Source organism: Myotis nattereri (genome assembly GCF_964212035.1).
Source record: "Myotis nattereri genome assembly, chromosome: 3".
Classification (NCBI taxonomy): domain Eukaryota; kingdom Metazoa; phylum Chordata; class Mammalia; order Chiroptera; family Vespertilionidae; genus Myotis; species Myotis nattereri.
This window is the reverse complement of record NC_138077.1, coordinates 174,767,420-174,785,211: the sequence shown is the minus strand read 5'-3', so window position 1 is coordinate 174,785,211 and position 17,792 is coordinate 174,767,420. Positions and strand designations below refer to the sequence as shown.

General features: G+C 44.8%; 1 protein-coding gene across 8 annotated transcripts in view; it reads left to right on the top strand.

The window, feature by feature from the left end:
• Positions 1-17,792, top strand: part of FGGY (FGGY carbohydrate kinase domain containing) — a 412,099-nt gene that overhangs the window by 194,029 nt on the left and 200,278 nt on the right. The window lies entirely within an intron of this gene.

Genomic DNA, 17,792 nt, shown 5'->3' with positions numbered 1-17,792 from the left:
CGAACATGGCAACCCACACGGCCACATCATTTTCCTAGGAAAATCGATTTACAAATTTCAAGCAGGAAGAGGATGTTTGCTTATTTTGCATCTGAGTGTAAGTAGTTGTTTTCAGATGCAGACAGAGTAAAATGCAATTTTCTTTGTCTGGATTTTAACATGAAGTGCCCATTTCTGTTGTCCAGAGGCCCCAGTCCTCTATTGCCATGATCTGCCTGTCCAGCCCGCACCAGTGTCCTTTCTGCACCTTTCTCTTTCCCTCCCTGCACATGCTGTGCAGCCAGAAGCCCTAGCTGTGCCCCATCCTCCCCCTGGTCAGATGGCCCTGCCTTCGGGGAAGTGTGCATTTCCTATTGGTACCTACAGCTCTGTTGGCACTGCTATTTCTGTCTGCACAGTGTTTCCGAACACTTTCACACAGCCGCCCTGTTTTCCCTTCCACATTCTTCCAGGTTCACATTCACATCTGCTTTGTGCAAGGCAGTGTAATTAGAGGATGTCACCTTTTCCTGCAGGAGACTGTGTCATGCACAGCAGGACACACAGGATTGGAAAGATTCTCAGAGGCGAGAGGGTCTCCGTCCTGTGCACTCGGTGCCTTCCATGTCATAGAATAGGGGTTCTTTACGTGGGTTATTTTGTTCTTCATTGTTACTCAGTGATTAATAAATAGCCCCCACTTATTTAGTGCTTACTATATACCAGGCACTATACTTTATATTATTGTACTAGAGGCCTGGTGCATGAAAATTCATACACTGGAGTGGGGGAGGTCCCTCAGCCTGGCCTGCCCCCTCTCACAGTCCGGGAGCCCTCAGGGACGGGAGGCGACCCAATGATCAGGGGAAGGCGACACCCCAATCACACCTCTGCTGCTGCCACTGCCGGCAGCACAAGCCTCAAGTGGCCCTGGGTGGCTGGGGAGCTGCCATCCATGGCTTGCCTGTGCCTTGGGCCGGCCCTGGGCAGCTGGGGGGCTGAGGGTACTGGGGGACTCTGTAGGCAGGCACACAATGGGGCTAAGGGGACTGGGTGCCACCATCTTGTGGCTGTGGGTGCTGCCATCTTTGAGGGCGTGGCAATCAATTAGCATATTCCCTCCTTATTGGTTGTGGGTGCCACCATCTTTGAGGGTCACTTAGCATATTCCTTCTTTATTAGATAGGATATTATTGTACTAGAGGCCCGCTGCATGAAAATTCATGCACTGGAGTGTGGGAGGTCCCTCAGCTTGGCCTGCCCCCTCTCACAGTCTGGGAGCCCTCAGCGGCGGGAGGTGACCCAGTGATCAGTTGTGTTATTAACTCTACAAATGAGGAGAAGGAGGCTGGAGAGGACCTTGCCCACAGTCACTCAGCAAATCAGAGAAGAGGCTGCCACTTAAACTAGGGTGCAGCTGTCACGTTCACATGTCCACATGCCGATAAATACACTAACTGTAAACATTCTGTTTTGAGGTTTCTGTGCTTACACCTCTTTGTGCCTCAGGATCACCAGGGGGCTTTCTAGGGCCCGCTCCATAACCACTAACCAGAGTCAGGGATGGGGGCCAGGAATTGGTATTTTCTCATCAAAATCACCTGGAGGGCCATTGCAGGGCCCACCCCATAGTTTCTGCTTTATTTGGTCCAGGGGTGCGGTGTGGGGGCTGAGACCATGCATTCCTAACAAGTTCCCAGAGGCAGTTCACGCTGCTCCTTGGGGAACCCACTTTGATAACACTGGTCTAATAAACTTGGTGAAAAATGAAGAAACAGGTGATAAGAACAGGAGAGTTAGCCTTAGGAAACTGAATGCTAATACTTTTTTATTGTCATTTCTTTTTTAAGCTCTTGAGGTTTTATTTGGTTCTGATCAAGCATTATAATGAAGAAATGGGAAGGTAGATATGTTGGAAGTGAGATTTGGAGTCCGACGGCTGGTCTCAGTTTCCAAGTTCACCCCTTCGGAAGACTCAGAGCTTCAGTTTCCTCTGCTGAACAGCAGTGATGCTAACAGCTACCTCCCAGGCATTTAATAAATGGACTCCCTCTTCCTCTCTTCTATTTATGCTTCCCTCAGGGAAAGAATTGTGAAAGTCCAGCTTTTTGGCTTTAGTGGAGGAGGTTATTCAAGCTGCAGAAGTTAGCTAGCTATAGTGTGAATTCATTCTGTGAATTTTGTAGGGATAGCTGGTTTCTCTTTTTGCTCCTTCTTTGTCCCCAGGAGGCTATGTGAGTCGGAAAAGCAATGGAACCCGGGAGCATAGGGCCCTCTGCTTGCCCATGGCATGGGGGGAAGCACTGCCAGCCTCCCATTGGAGACTGAGGCTAATGGTTTCCTGCTGAGAGAGTTTGCTGGCACCACATTTGGAGGGTGGTCATTCCCAGAAGGCAAGGTAGAGCTAATAGCTACACCTGGGCTTTGGAAGATCAGAGTTTTCATGCAGTGGCTGACAGACGTGGCTCAGTGGTTGAGTGTCAACCTATGAACCAGGAGGTCGTGGTTTGATTCCTGGTCAGGGCACATGCCCGGGTTGTGGGCTCAATCCCCAGTGTGGGTGTGCAGGAGGCAGCTGATCAATGATATTCTCTCATCATTGATCTCTCTCTTTCTCTTTTTCCTCCCTTCTCCCTTCCTCTCTTAAATCAATAAGAATAGATTAAAAAACAAACGAACAACAACCAGAGCAATTGGACTCCAACTCCAATCATGCTGTTTATTTGAAGTGGGGCTCAGACAAGTTGCAAGTCGATCCTGTGTTTTGGTTTCTTTATCTGTATTATGGGGATGACCTCCCTCCTTCATGGCATCAGTAAGAGTTTAAATGAGATAAGAACTGTAAAGTACAGTGTGTTGTACATGCTTGGACCATTGCTGGTACTTAGTACAACATGTTCCCCTCCCTGATACCATCATTTTCTTCCATATAACTTTCTCTGTATGTGAGATGGGGGAAAGGACAATAAAATATAGTGTGCTGAGCCCATTTACATTCATCATCTGATTCATTCTTCACAGCATTTCTATTATATCCTAGTCTTCCCAGCTTATACAAGGAGAAATAGAGCTTATACATAACCCTAATTCTTACAGCTAGTAAATTATGGCCTGGATTTGAACTCCAGTGCGCCTGACTTGGGCTCCTCCCACCCTATCTCCAAGGAGGCTGGGAGAGCATTTACCTAAGGAAGGAGATTCAGGGAGTGTCAGGTTTGATTTTTCTGGCTAAAGAAAAGTGTTTGTTCATACTTTCAGCTTGTTTTTCTAGTTCCTTGAGGATGTGAGCTATTGGTCTGGAGGGTATTAGACACCTATGGCTTCCACTGTTAAAGTGAGGAAAGACAGAAGTGCCATTCCTAAACTCCTCAAATAAGCCATGACCATAGGACGAGGGTGCAAACAGAGATGTTCTCTACAGTGTTATCTTATATAATAAAAGGCTAATATGCAAATCAACCAAACTGTGGAACCACTGGTCGCTATGATGTGCACTGATCACCAGGGGCCAGACGCTCAATGAAGGAGCTGCCCCCTGGTGGTCAGTGCGCTCCCACAGGGGGAGCTCTGCTCAGCCAGAAGACAGCCTCACAGCTGGAGAGTGCAGCAGCGGTAGAGGGAGCCTCTCCCACCTTCTCGTCAGCGCTAAGGACCCCTCAGGGGATGTCCGCCTGCTGGCTTAGGCCCACTCCTCACTCCTAAGCCGGCAGGTGGACATCCACTGAGGGGTCCCAGACTGCAAAAGGGCACAGGCCAGGCTGAGGGACCCTCTTCCCCCACAATGCATGAATGTCATGCACCAGGCTTCCAGTTTATAATAAGAATCATTAGAAATGACAATGTTGAGTTTTACCTGAGCTCCTAGAAAACAGTGAGGGTTAAGAAATGCCCTCCCACCCCCCACATGCTTTGTGTAAGCAAGCCAGGAAATGGCTTACTGCAAAGAATTACCCTTTGCCATATAACTTTGATAAAACTCATGGATGCCTCCCTTGTTTACTTAGGAAAAGGCCAGATACAGACCCTCCAAATTCCCATTCTTTGCCTTATGAATGATTAGCTGAACCGTTTGTCCCCACTGATCAATTAGATCATCCAAGCCTCTGAACTTTGGCCCATTCCCCACCTGAGCAGCTTAAGCCCCCCTTAAGAGTCCTGTATTAGTTGGAGTTCTCCAGAGAAACAGACCAGTAGGGTGTGTGTATACATTATAAAGAATTGGCTCATGTAATGGTGCACGCTGGCAGATCCCAAGGTCTGCAGGGTAAATTGGCAAGCTGAAGACCCAGGAGACTCATGATATAGATCCAGTCTGCAGGCTGGCAGGCTGGGACCCAGGACAAACTGATGTTTAAGTTCAAGTCCAAAGTCAGGAAAAAGCCCAGTACCAGTTCAAAGGTTGTCAGGAAGGATTCTCTCTCATGAGGTGAAGGGTGGAAGAGGTGTCAGACTTCTTGTTCTATTCAGACCTTCAACTGATTGGATGAAGCCCACCCGAATTAGGTAGAGCAATCTGGTTTGCTCACTGTATTGCGTTACGTGGTGATCTCATCCAAAAACATCCTTAAGGAGATGCCCAGGATATTGTTTGACCAAATATCTGGGCATCCTGTGGCCCAGTGAAAGTAACATAAAATTAACCATTACATACTTCTCCCTCCAAATAGATCAGCTTCAGATGAAAAGTCTGTTACCTACTATCCAGTCATACTCTTTCATCCCATTTCCCCATACTCTGTTCTCCCTAGCCTTCTTCACTCCTCTCTGGAAAACACACACACACACACACACACACACACACACACACACACACAAAAAAAAAAAAAAAAACAACAACAACAACAAAAAAAAACACCTTTCTGTCTAACTCTTGAAACACTCGCAGATATCATGGTCACAATATTCTCCTTATTGCAATAATCCCCCTCCCCTATTGCAGAGCTCTTTAATCCCCTTACAATAATCATCACTATGTCTCTCCTTGCTAAGTTTGGATTTGTTCTTAATTTGAGAGAAACAAACTAAGTGTCTAATACTAAGGGATTGGTTAAATAGTATGGCACATCCAGATTTTTAAAAAGGATGTATTATACCCCTTGCTGAGTAAATATGTCTATGATATACCATTGAATTAGAAAGACAGACTCTAAAAGTATGCACATAAGTGATCCTTTTTACATAAAATTAAATACCTGTGTATCTTGATATTTTGGAAGGATATGCTCCACTAGTTTCTAATAGAGGGATGAGAAAATATGTTTACAGTTGTGAGTACATGAAGCATAGAATTTATTCTTGTATTACTATTTATTAATTATTGTATTTATTTGTGTTAACAACTGTAAACCTACTTTTGCCCATCCGTGTATTATGGTGATAGTTATCTCTGGGAGGAGAAAAATTAGGGGAAGTTTATTTTCTCCTATCTTTCTGTATTTTTTAAATTATCTATATATATAAAAGCCTAAGCAACCCTTATGACCTGTCGACTGAATGACCGGTCAACCAGTCGTTATGATGTGCACTGACCACCAGGGGGCAGATGCTCAGCACAGGAGCTGCCCCCTGGTGGTCAGTGCACTCCCACAGCCAACCTCCCATGGTCCCTTCCCCCCAGCTCCCACCGGTTGCCCCAATAGGCCCTGACCTCTAGCTAGGCCAAGGGACCCCTCCCCCATGCACGAATTTGTGCACTGAGCCTCTAGTCTATAATGAAGTTCTATTATTTTGTAAACTGAAGAAACATTATAGTGCATAATGGCTTCATGGTCTCAATTTTTGTGTTGTTGTTTTTTTTTTTTTTAATAGTCAATTCTGATCATAGAAGCTAGGACCTGGTAGACTGCCTCATGGCTGTCTACCCTTGGTCACCTTCCAGAGGCTGTACAATCCCAAAAATCTGTCCCTGGAACCAGCTTCCAAAGAAATCCTGCACAATTTGTCCATTTCCCCTTAGCTCACTGCACGGAAGCCTGTTGGATGTGGGCTGCCCCCCTCTTCCCTCAGTGCTCCCTGTGGCCATTGGGAAAGGATAGGATGGCTGGTGACACGCTGGGCTTTGGGCCAGCCTTCCCTTTTTGTTTTGCTAAAGGTCTGGTCAGTCTCCCAGGTCCGGTGTCCAAAAGATGAGACTTTAAAAGATGGAGAAATTCGATTTTGTTTCATTGTAAAGCTTGGGGCTCCTAACTTCTTATCACTGGAGCATTTTCCCCCAAATCTACACAAATCTCCTGCCCCCCATACACACTGGAGGTATTAGAAGGGGACTTAAATGACATTAAGTTAGAGCATTCTTTTTGGTATCTTTCCCTGCTAAATTCCCATGGTGACATGGCTAAGGCCTTCAGGGATTTTACTCCAACATTTTGGCCAACTGCCAAGCTGGCAAACTCCACAAACCGCCCCTTGGGCACTGTAGTGCCAGGGTCCTCCTTTACCCGGGATGAGGTCATTGTCTTAGTGCTTGGATAGTGGACACTTTCTGCATCTTCAGCTTTTGTTCTGTGGCAAAGCTTAGGGAAGGGGCTTACAGTTTCCCAGCTCCACACTTCCATCCTCCCCTGGTTAATCTCTGGACTGACAGACTCTCATCATGGATTGAGTTCTAGATTTGAACCTCTGTTCCTCAGCCCCCCACCCCCCACCCCTAATATCTGGATGGCCCCCTCAGGTATCGGGACTAGGACATCCATCATTTGGGGCATTTCTTTCTCTACTTGAACCAAATCAGGTTTATATACTAGGGTTCTGTGATAGATGGCATTTGGGCACAAAGCTATGGTCCTTGGGAAAACTTTTAAAAATATAGCCATCTTCCATTTCTTCATATATTTGAGATGTTTTTTGGACTTTGGTGAAAAAAATAATCTCACATCTTAGGATAAACAACAATAATAGCAAACTTATTATCTGTATATATTTGTCCTTTGCCTTTATTCTCTGTAAATATTTGTAGCCAGCTATCGAAACACCACAGCTATTAAACTGCAAGTGAGTTCTTCATTTCAGCCTCTCATTGTCCAGTTGGATTCTCTATGTAGTCCCCTCCCACTTATGTATGTATGTATGTATGTATGTATGTATGTATGTATATCTGTATGTTGGAATCTACGAATTATTTCCCTTTCAAGGCTCTCAAACAGAAAGACCCTGGTCTTTTGAATACTGTCTCTGTACTGCTGTTTTGCCTACAAAGCCTGACTGAAGGGACACATTGTTGTCTGCTTTCCATATTCTCTCTGATAAGTGGTTGTCAGGACAACGGCATAGAAGGTGGAGAGTCATTGATAACCACATGGGTTCTTTAAACAAACATGAACAGAGCAAATTCCACTGTGTGCTTGAAGGCAGTAGAAAAAGAGGCCAGGTTTCAGACAGGTCCTTTCTTGAACAAATGTGATATTCCCTTTAAAAATTAGCCACAGTTGAAGTTGCTCCTACTTTTATTAGACATTGTGTTTGTTGGATAGTATGACTGTCATTCCACCATGGGCTTGACTTTTTAAAAATATATATTTTTATTGATTTCAGAGGGGAAGAGAGATCAGCTGCCTCCTGCACGCCCCCTACTGGGGATTGAGCCTTCAACCCCAGCATGTGCCCTAACCAGGAATAGAACTGTGTCCTCCTGGTTCCTAGGTCAACACTCAACCACTGAACCATGAGGCCCGGGGAAGCTTGACTTTTACAGCACCCTCCTTTCATAGCACCTGCCTGTGCTCCTGACAAAGTCCCAGAGGAGGGCAACATGGTGGTTCTCCATTGTCTCAGTAACAGACACACAGAGTAATCGCCCAACACACATGGTAGGAGCGAATGATCTCAGGTCTCCACAGTGTCCCTTATAGAAGAGTTTATGATCTATATTGCCACAGAAACTGAATTCAGAGACTTTCCATAACTTTTCCCAAGGCCCTTAAAGCTTGGGGTGGAGGTGTGCACAGACTTAGAACCAACCACACTCCTCATTATATAGCCCAGGGCCTTACTGTAAAACAAACAAAAAAAAGCAGGAATAAACATTTAAAAAGAAAGAACATTTCTAAGATAAAGTAAAGGCTTTTCAAAACAATAGCGGAAAGCCTTTTCCAAAGGTAAAATAGTTGGGGTGGGGGGGAGGAGGGAAGGGAAAATAGTATGTAATTTTGTATTCATTGAGAATAAGCAATTAATTCTGCCCTCCAGGGGTGAATTTATGTCTCGCTTATTTGCACATGAAAGTACAAGATTGGCTTCATTTATATGAAAGTAAGACATCTGGTTGGGAAGTGAAAAATTTGGTCAATTACCTGAATCATGTTTGGTCTACATGGTAGAAAAGCCCCAGGTGTCTTCAGATCGCCAGATGTTTGGCATTTTGTGTGGTTAACACTAGACCCACTGACGAACTTGTTCGCGTGAGAGTTTGCTGTTCGGTTCACCCATTGTTAGGAGGCTGTTATCATTTTGTAAACCAGCAGTTTGCAAACAGTAGTCTAGACGAGAGACCAGCACTGGGCCCCTGACCAAGCGCTCCCTGGTGTATGATGAAATGAGAAAATAAGGTCATAAAAGGAAATGTATTTACTTTAAAAGAATGTCCTTTCTTTTGAGATCATCTCCCTCCTATCTTTTTAGTGATAATAAAACATTCTGCCAAATGATCTCTATTCTGGGGGTTGTTCTTAATGAATCTATGGGACTACACATTGTGAAGCCTATGTTAGTCCCCAGTTTTCTTTATATGATTTTTTTTTTTACTGGGTCATGGAAAAAACAACACACAAAACTGTGAAGACCACTGATTTAAGTGTGGTAATATCTTCAGCACAACGACAGCTGTTTTCATATATTTCCTAAGTTTGCCAGCCCCAGCAGCGGAACTCCATGGCAGAACTCTTTGTTTGGGTCTCGAAAGAGTTGGTCATCTTAACGGTCAAAGGTGTTGCTTTCAAAATAATAAGTTTTCCTTTAGGAACAAGCATTTGGTCCTTAAAATAACTCCAAAGAGGACACCCTCTGCACTTTTAAAACATTTCACTCTGGAGACGTGCCATGGAGACATGACCACAGGGAGACACTTTTTGTGCTGGGAAACTGAATTCCATCACTATGAATATTTTAACGGCTTTCACAGTTTCTGTGGTTTGCTGGCATGACCCCACAGGCATATATCCCCACATGTTGTAACTTCAAGGATTTCTTCTCAAGCTTTATAAACTCACCAGACTGAACTGAGTAACCACTGTGTGCCAGGCGATACCCAATACATCAGGAACTCCGCGTCATAATAGCCATAATGATATATTGATTACGTATTTGCCATGTGACAGCATCCTGAAGTGTTTTATAGGTATTATCTTGCTTGATTCTCCTAACCATTTGGGGAGACAAATAGCATTATTATTGCCTTTTGACAGGCAAGGAAAGTATAGCAGGGAAATTCAATCACTTGCCCAAAGAAACAAACCCTGTGGTTGGTAAAGCCAGCCCACCTCCTAACCTGAATTCCTGGGTGCTCTGCTAAGCCTCCTGTCTCCTAGGAATGCATTTTGCAAAAGAGCTCTGCCCTCAAGGCCGGTTACAATCTAAAACAGAAGAAGAGGCACAAAGCCATTATGTAGAACTGAATGATGTAATTCCAAGAAACATGCTGTGGGATTGTAGAGGAAAGAGTGATTAATTATGATCTACCCAGGAAAGGCTCTTTGGAGGTGGCCTTAGGCTAGGTGAGAATAAAATAGGGCATCAGCAATTATCTAGAGAATTAGGTCACTGTGGGAGTCAACATGGATGATTTCAAGCTAAAAAGACTGCACTTCATGCTCTGAATACTTCGGAATGGCTGCCTACACCTCTGGAATCCATTGGATTTATGCCATCTCCCTGTGACTTAGAGCCCTGGTTAGGCAAGTTTCCTGCTCTAGTTGGTGGTGGGTAGAGGAGGGCAGTGCCAGCAGTGGATGCGGAAAACTGGAGGAAGTCACGAGCCCTGGGTTCAATTCTAGAGTCTCCTGCTCCAACTGAGTGACCCCAGGGAATCCGCCTCCCTCTCTGGGTTCGGTGTCTGTACAGCAAAAGGAATGCACCGAAGCTGATGGTCTTGAAGGGCCATTTGAAGTCCAGAGACTTTGATTTTGGAACCTGCCTAGGAGAGGAAAGGAAGGAACTAGAAAATTCAGCATGCTGGGATTTTATGTCCCTGGACATGGCGCTCCATGAGAGCCTCCTACAAATGAAGCTGCCTTCCTTCTCTACCTATGACACTCAACATGCCCGTGAGGTCATTCTCCCTGGCTCTAATCTCAGCCTTCTCTAATCTGCGTGGTACAGTAGGAAGATCCCAGATTTTTGAATCTGAGAATTCTGGATTGAAACCCTGATTGGGCCCCTCATCAGATAGGTGCCTTTGAAAAAATCATATTGTCTTCTGTGCTTGTATTTCTACAACTGTAACATAGCGATTCTAATACTAGCCTCATAGGTTTGTTTCTATTATTGAAGGTGATAGCAACTGAAATATGTCAAGAACATTGACTGAAACTTGTAGGTTTTAATCAGTGGGCACTATTACTATTAGGATATCTGTCTTCTAAAATACAAGCTGTGTGTGCCACTCCTTGGCCTGCTGGCCTACAATAGTTACTGGTTGTTTGTCAGAGCAAGTCCAAAGCCTCCGTCTGGTGTCCATCCCGCCTTCCTCAGACTCATTAGCTACAAGACCTGGGGCTTTTCAGCTGGAAGTTAACCAGCATCCACTTCTTGAATCAGACTTGACCAGCTGAGAGGAATATGAGAGCCTTTATTTCAGTGGGTAATGACATCCACAGTGTCTTATCATAGCAGCACTGTTCCTAGTGAGACGCTTGGGTCTGCTGGTCAACCATTTACTAGGCTCATGCACATGCATAAGCCTGGATGCATTACATTGTTCCCGAATTAGACAGGAGAGAGCGTATTGCTGGTGTGATTATATTAGGAAGCATATTTACTTGTCTCAGTAGCATTTAAGAGTTACACTTAATCCATTCTCTTTACTCTCCCAACTGATACTTCCTGTGTGTGTGTGTGTGTGTGTGTGTGTAATCTTTTTGTCTAAGCTTATTGATTTGTGTCTTATGGTCTCTTTTTAAAAGATATCTATACATTTAGTTGAATGAACATTACTGAGAATTTATGTTCAGACACTGCTGGGTACTGAGGAGATGAATACAGAGATAAGTAAAATCATCTTTGAGCTATTCTCATCTAGTAGGAAAGAGGGAAAGAGATAAACATAGGAAAAAAAGAAAACATAAGGGTCATTCAAAATTTGACTTAAAATATATGTCATGTTTATTTATTAAATACCTACTGTAGATCAGAATACAAGGCCAGGAATATAAAATATACAAAAGACTTTACAAATCATAGAAGAGCTTACAAAACATAGTTACAAGATATAATTCAGAAGAGGCATTGAATGGGAATAGTGTCTACTGAAAATAATCCATGTGAGGGCAGGGACCTTATCTATCTTGTTGCTTAATGCATTTTCAACATTACAACAGTGTCTGGCACATAGTAGGTACTCAGTAAACATTTTTATAATGAATGATGAGGATATCATCAGCAAGTTGTATAGTTAATCAACAATTAAAAATATAATTTAATTCCTAGTAAAAATAAAATTATTTTTAGGAGGTAAATGAAGGGAAGTGAACACTGTAATGTTTCAGAACGTGTCAGGTTTGAGTTTTTCATAATTTCCCTGATTGAGTGACTAGCTCTGAACATGTGTAAGTCCCATCCAGGAGCAAGAATCACTGGAATGGTTTTCAGTCAGTCTTGTACCAGTTGTGGCTCCAGGTCTAAAAGTCTCTCTGAGGTAACCTGCCAAAGTGAAGTGAGATCTCTGTAGAGGAATTTAGGTGCTGGGTATGGGTCAAGTTCCTCATTCCGTCAGTTTTTATGAAAGTAAGTATCAGTAGCCAGTCTGCTGGCTGCCATAGGCACACGGTGTTTTATTCAGTGGGGGGTCATGCTTCATGGAACTGTGGAGCTCCACCACGTTCGGACCAGTTCCTAACCATCTTTGAAACCACCCCAGTGCAGAGTATGCCCACATGAGACAACAAACTCATGTCAACCACTGCATGCTTTGAAAATAACTCCAGCCTATTGTTTGAGAGTTGCCCATTCTTGTTTTTGTTCTTTCACCTCTAAACCAACCTGAAAGTAGATTCAGTCTGAAGGGACTCAGAGACCCTCTCTGCTGGCAGGGCAGGGTGTCACTTAGCACTGCCTGGCCAATCTGATTGCCCTGTTGACCTTGGCAAACATAAGCAAGGACCGGTGCTCCAGTGCCAAGCATGGAAGAACCAGGGTCGCATGCCACCCACGCTCAAACCTCTATCTGACATTTCCATGGGCTTGGAGCCAGCTCTCTCCCCCTAGGCTTCATCTCGTGTTTGTAGGAGCACAAAGGAACACTGAGCCTTCCAGTTAATACAACACCCCGCCCCCGCTCCCCCTTCCTGGAGAGGATAACAGCTCTGTTGACCATTATAATGCATTTTCTGTCTCCCAGCAATCCACATAGTCATTAATTTCTGCTGCTGACATCAGGAAAGAGGATTATGTGTGTGTCTGAAACTGTTCCCAAAGTGCTCATTAGTCATAGATAATTGAAAAACTGGTAGGGGAAGATTTGGTGTAATAGTAGCCCCCGCCCGTGAAGAGGGACTGCAACCACCAGTTAATTGTAGGCTACAGCATTTGACCGCTCACACCAAACCCGCCCATCTGAATGGGAAATCAGTGGACAGGAGCCCAAGAGCCCTCGGAGCAATTGCTGTGTTACAGCCCGAGGTGCGAGTGTGTTCCCAGGGACAGAAGCCAGCAGGGTCAAGAAAGTACGGGAAGCGTCCAGGCCTCTTGCCTGCCTTTAGGCTGAGGTGTAGGGTGTGAAAAAAGGTGCACAGTGCTCGCCTCAATTCAGTTTTGCTTTTAACTTTGATCACAAAAGAAACCCAAGGTCATACACAAATGGCTTCTCATACGCTGAGTACTATTCTGCATCTTGCCATTTTCACTTAATTTATCCTGGACTTCCTTCCAAAACCATACCTTAATTCTTCCTCTTTCATTTTAATGTCTATGTAGTATTCTGCTGAAAAAGTGTGTCTAATTTATTTACCCTGCCCAGCTGGTGTAGCTCAGTGATTGAGTGTTGACCCATGAACCAAGAGATCCCTGATTTGATTCCAGGTCTGGGCACATGCCTGGGTTGTGGGCTCAATCCCCAGTAGGGGGTGTGCAGGAGGCAGCCAACCAATGCGTCTTTCTTTTCAATGTTTCTCTCTCTCAAACCCACTCCCTTCCTCTTGAAAATCAATAAAAACATACTTAAAAAATAATTTATTTACCCTGATCATACTTAAGGGAGAAAGCAGCTTTTAAAAAATTACACAAGAAGTATAGGGTCAAGGTAGTACAATTAAAAGTTATCGATTAAAGTTAAAAGCCCCCCCCCCCAAAATAATTATGCACAATTTCTCCAGAGAAAGTCTTTCTCTCTCTATTTCCCCCCCATTAGGGATGTATTTTTACAAATAGTCTATCTACCTTCTTTGTTATTCTTAAAAAATTAAGTTGCACTCTACATAATGTTTTGCAGCCTGCATTTTTCAGTTGGCTTGATTGTTTTTTAAAAAAATCTATTTCCCATTCTAGCTTTTCTCCATGCTGCAGGTTTAACTTCTTAAAAAGCAAACCGAGTGCTGGAAGCTGTCTCTGGCAGGGCCTCGCCGCCTTGGTCAGAGCTCCTTGGCCTCCCTGCCTGAGATCCCCTGCTGCCTCTCTTGTTCAGGCTGCTGAACTGCTCTGCTCCTCCCTCGTGTCTTTTTTGCTAACATGCTGAATGCTGTGTCCCTGGGGGCTCTGTACACTGAACCCAATCTTAGCTCTAATGGCATCCATTTCCCCTGCGCATTATAGTCTGAAACCAGCAATCTGCCACCTGTCTTTCCAGACCAGGCTCAAATGTCACCTTCATCCCAATTTCCTGTACTTCCAAGGCCAACCTCCCCACCCCCACCCCCAGCTTGATGCTCCAGGAGCACCCCATACATTCCACCTTTAAAGCATTTTATACATCGGCCTGAGAGCCTCGGTTTGCACAGAACACGGTGGGAGTCATTTGAGGTCAGAGGCGCCCCTTGCATTTATGCCCCACACCTAGATCTGGGCATAGGTGAGTGAAGATATATGGGCAATATCCTTGTTATCATTGTTATGTGGTGTTTGTTACAATGCATGCATGAATGCTTGAATGAAGACTGGAAGAAACTGCAAATGCAGAGGCTGTGAGGCCCTGGTTAACTCTGGGGAAACCAGTGCTGTGAATAATCTCATTTTATGGTGAGAGGAGATTATTTCGGGAAGAGTTATCAAGGCGCACGGCACTTGCCTCTGACAGCTCTCCTAGTCCCCTCAGCACCTCTTGGCGGATGAACTCACAGTGTGATCTGGTAGGTGATTTCTCCCAGAGCCCCTCCCGTTTCTATCACCCTGTGTTATGACGAGCTGTTTCCTTTTGGTGTCTAGAGAAACAGTGTCTTCCTGCTTAGGGTCCAGGTAGAGGGTTCCTGAAGGCTGAGGTTCCAGTTCCAAGGAGGGATGGACTCCCGGTGCCTATTTCTTTTAATTCCGAGACCACTGGACTGAGGAGGAGGCCTGGCTCACCGCCCTGGGTTGGGTTCTCTGGAGGGACAGGCTGTGGCAGATTTGGGGGCACAGAATATTTATTAGGGGTGGCCACCTGTGCAAGGAAGGGGCTGTGAGCAGGATTGGGCAGAGGGAGGAGTGGAGCCATGATACAGCCCCCCAGCTCCTTGGCCAGCCCAGCCGAGAGCCCTGGAGCAAGTGGTGCCCTTCAGAGCCCTTCCCTTCCCACTCTGCTGAGTCGCCAGGGAAACATCCCCTCCTCCAAGTGGCCTGAAGGAGCTGGCAGCTGGAGGCCATCTGCCAACCTCACTGCCTTCATCCTTCATGGAGTCCAGGTGGTGACATCTACCATACCCCCCATCCAAGCCACCACCAGGAGCTGCTTTTCTTGCTCCACAAAATCTCTCATCTGCCTCCACTTCTGCTCTCACTTGCCAATACCTTAAGGAAGGCCCTCGACTTTTCTCTTTGGTTACCAAAATAGCTTCACGATCGTGGTCGCTTACCCCCTTCCGTCCTCTGCTGCCATGTTACTAGAGGGGTCTTTAAAAATACACAAATCCCATCATCTCACTCCCGGGCTTAGCACTCCTTCCAAACTCACCCTCACCATGGACTTCCTGATTAAGTTCAGGCACCTTAACTTGCATGACAGTGTAGCACTGTCCTCACTTCCCTCTCCAACCTCATCTGTCTCCACCACTCCCTGCCAATTCCCACCCCAGTGTAGGTTCCATCTTTCCCAGCCCTTGTTGCAGTCTCCCCTCTTTCTTGGCCTTTGCTCAAGATGCTACCTCGCCTGAGAAATCTACCTGTGGTTCTTCAGCATAAGAGTAGAACCCAGAGCTCCTGACTGCACACCCAGGGCTCTCTCTGCACCTCACCAACCAAGGCTTCTTTCTAAATTACTGCTCAGGGCACTCAGAAGAGTATCCCACCCTAGTCATCCTCCTCCTGTCTGGAAACTTTTTTTTTTTTAATGAAAATTACACCTTTTATGTTTGTTAAGATTGGGGATCAAGGTGGAATAGAATTCTCAGTTAGACCTTCCTATGAAAATGAACACTTAAAAAAATCTGGCCCTAACTGGTTTGGCTCAATGGGTAGAGTGTCAGCCTCTGAACTCAAGGGTCTCAGGTTCGATTCTGGTCAAGGGTATGTACCTTGGTTGCAGGCACAGCCCCAGTAGGGAGTGTGCAGCAGGCAGCTGATCGATGTTTCTCTTTCATCGATGTTTCTAACTCTCTATCCCTCTCTCTTTCTCGCTGTAAAAAAAAATCAATAAAATATATTTTAAAAATCTGAATGTACAGGCATATCTCAGAGACAGTGCAGGTTCGGTTCCAGACCTCCACAATAAAGCAAGTATCAAAATAAGGCGAGGCATAATCCTTTTGCTGGTGGGGGGGTCTAACCTCCAATTTGTAAAAAATGCAACATCTGTGAAGCGCAATCAAGTGAAGCACAACTAAGTGAGGTGTGCCTCTGGTGGGCATATCTAAATGGTGCTACTTTTTAAACATGTTTCTTCCAAAAATACTTCTCTTGATATCTTCATTCACTCAAAAAAACTTTTTTTTTTTTAAATAGCTGCACCAAAATGCAAAGTGATGAATAAGAAAGTATACAGGTTTGGTATGACGTAGTCAGAATGCAATCCGTGGCCTGTGTGACGAGGGGAAACTCACTTTCCCTGGATAAGCATGACCTTCCCCGTCCATCTGGGCAGTGGGGACAGTGCTCATCCCCTTCACATGTGGTTATTGTGACAATGAGGTGAGGAAACGCATGCTGTGTTCTTAGCACAGTCCCTGGCACAGAGGTGCTCAGTAAATGGGAAGGCTGCCTGTTTTGTGCTGTATATGAAACACAGTGACATAATTAAGGTGGTGTCCAGAGCCAAATTGTGCACAGCTCTCTTCCGGGTTTCTGCCTGTCTGGGCATCCAAAGCATGAGACTAGAGGTCCTTCTTGCTGCCACCTCGACATCTGAGCATCTCAACCTTAGAAATCCAGTAGAAATGCAATATGAGTGACACCTAAAGTATTCTAGTACCCACATTAAAGTAAAAAGAAATAGGTGAAATGAATTTTAAGACATATTATATAACCTAACAAATCAAAAGTACTTCAACATAATGGTATAAATTTATGAATGAGATACTTTACATTTACTTTTCTGTACTGTCTTTGACACCTGGTGTACATTTTCCACTGGCTACATCTCAGTTCAGACACTAAATTTCCACTGTAAAATTCTTTATTTAGGTTTCTTTAATTAACAGTGAAAAGTAGATTTGCACACCCAAGTTGTGCCAAATGTACTTGAAACTTTTTAGTAACTGAATTGTGTATCGTTTTTTCAAGTTGAAGGGGAATGAATTAAGTGAAAAGTCTGGCTTCACAGTTACTCCAGCTGCATTTCCAGTGCTCCATCCACGTACACCTAGTGGCTTCCATTACTAGTATTGCATAATGATGCTTTGGAAGCATGGCAGTGGTTTCAATCTTCTTCCTCTTTCTTTTCTGAGCTAAACATTTTTGAAAGAAACTCATTACCTAAAATGGATGGAGATGTGTTGTGGAGGTGCTTTGTTTCCAATTAGAGGAGGTTGGGGAGCCATCTTCCCTCTGCCTCCCTCTTACCCCATCCTCAGTTCCACCCTCAGAAGTCAGAGGGCACCTCTGCCATCCCTGGAGCTCTCGTGGACGGTGTCTTAGCACCAAGTGAGTTGCTGACCACACATTCAGAATAATAGGATCTTGGAGCTTAGAGGGATCTTAGCATATATGCATGTGTACCCCCACCCCTCCTTGCACTGCAGAATTACTGATAAATTCCACAGCGGTGGGAAGAGGGCACACTGAGCCTCTCCTAAACACCTGGGAACAGAAGGGTCTCATTGTCCTGTTCTGACTTACATGGTTCTGTGTCCTGATCTCAACTCCCTAACTAGGTTGGGGGCAAGGACTGCCTTTTACGGTGCCACAGCGCCCACACAAAGCAAGGCAATCAATAAATCCTGACTGACTGAAGGCCTGACTGACTGCAGGAATTCAAGGTCACTTGAAATATCAGGGTCGCTGCATTGCACAACTCCAAAGAACACTATTCAAATTATATTCCA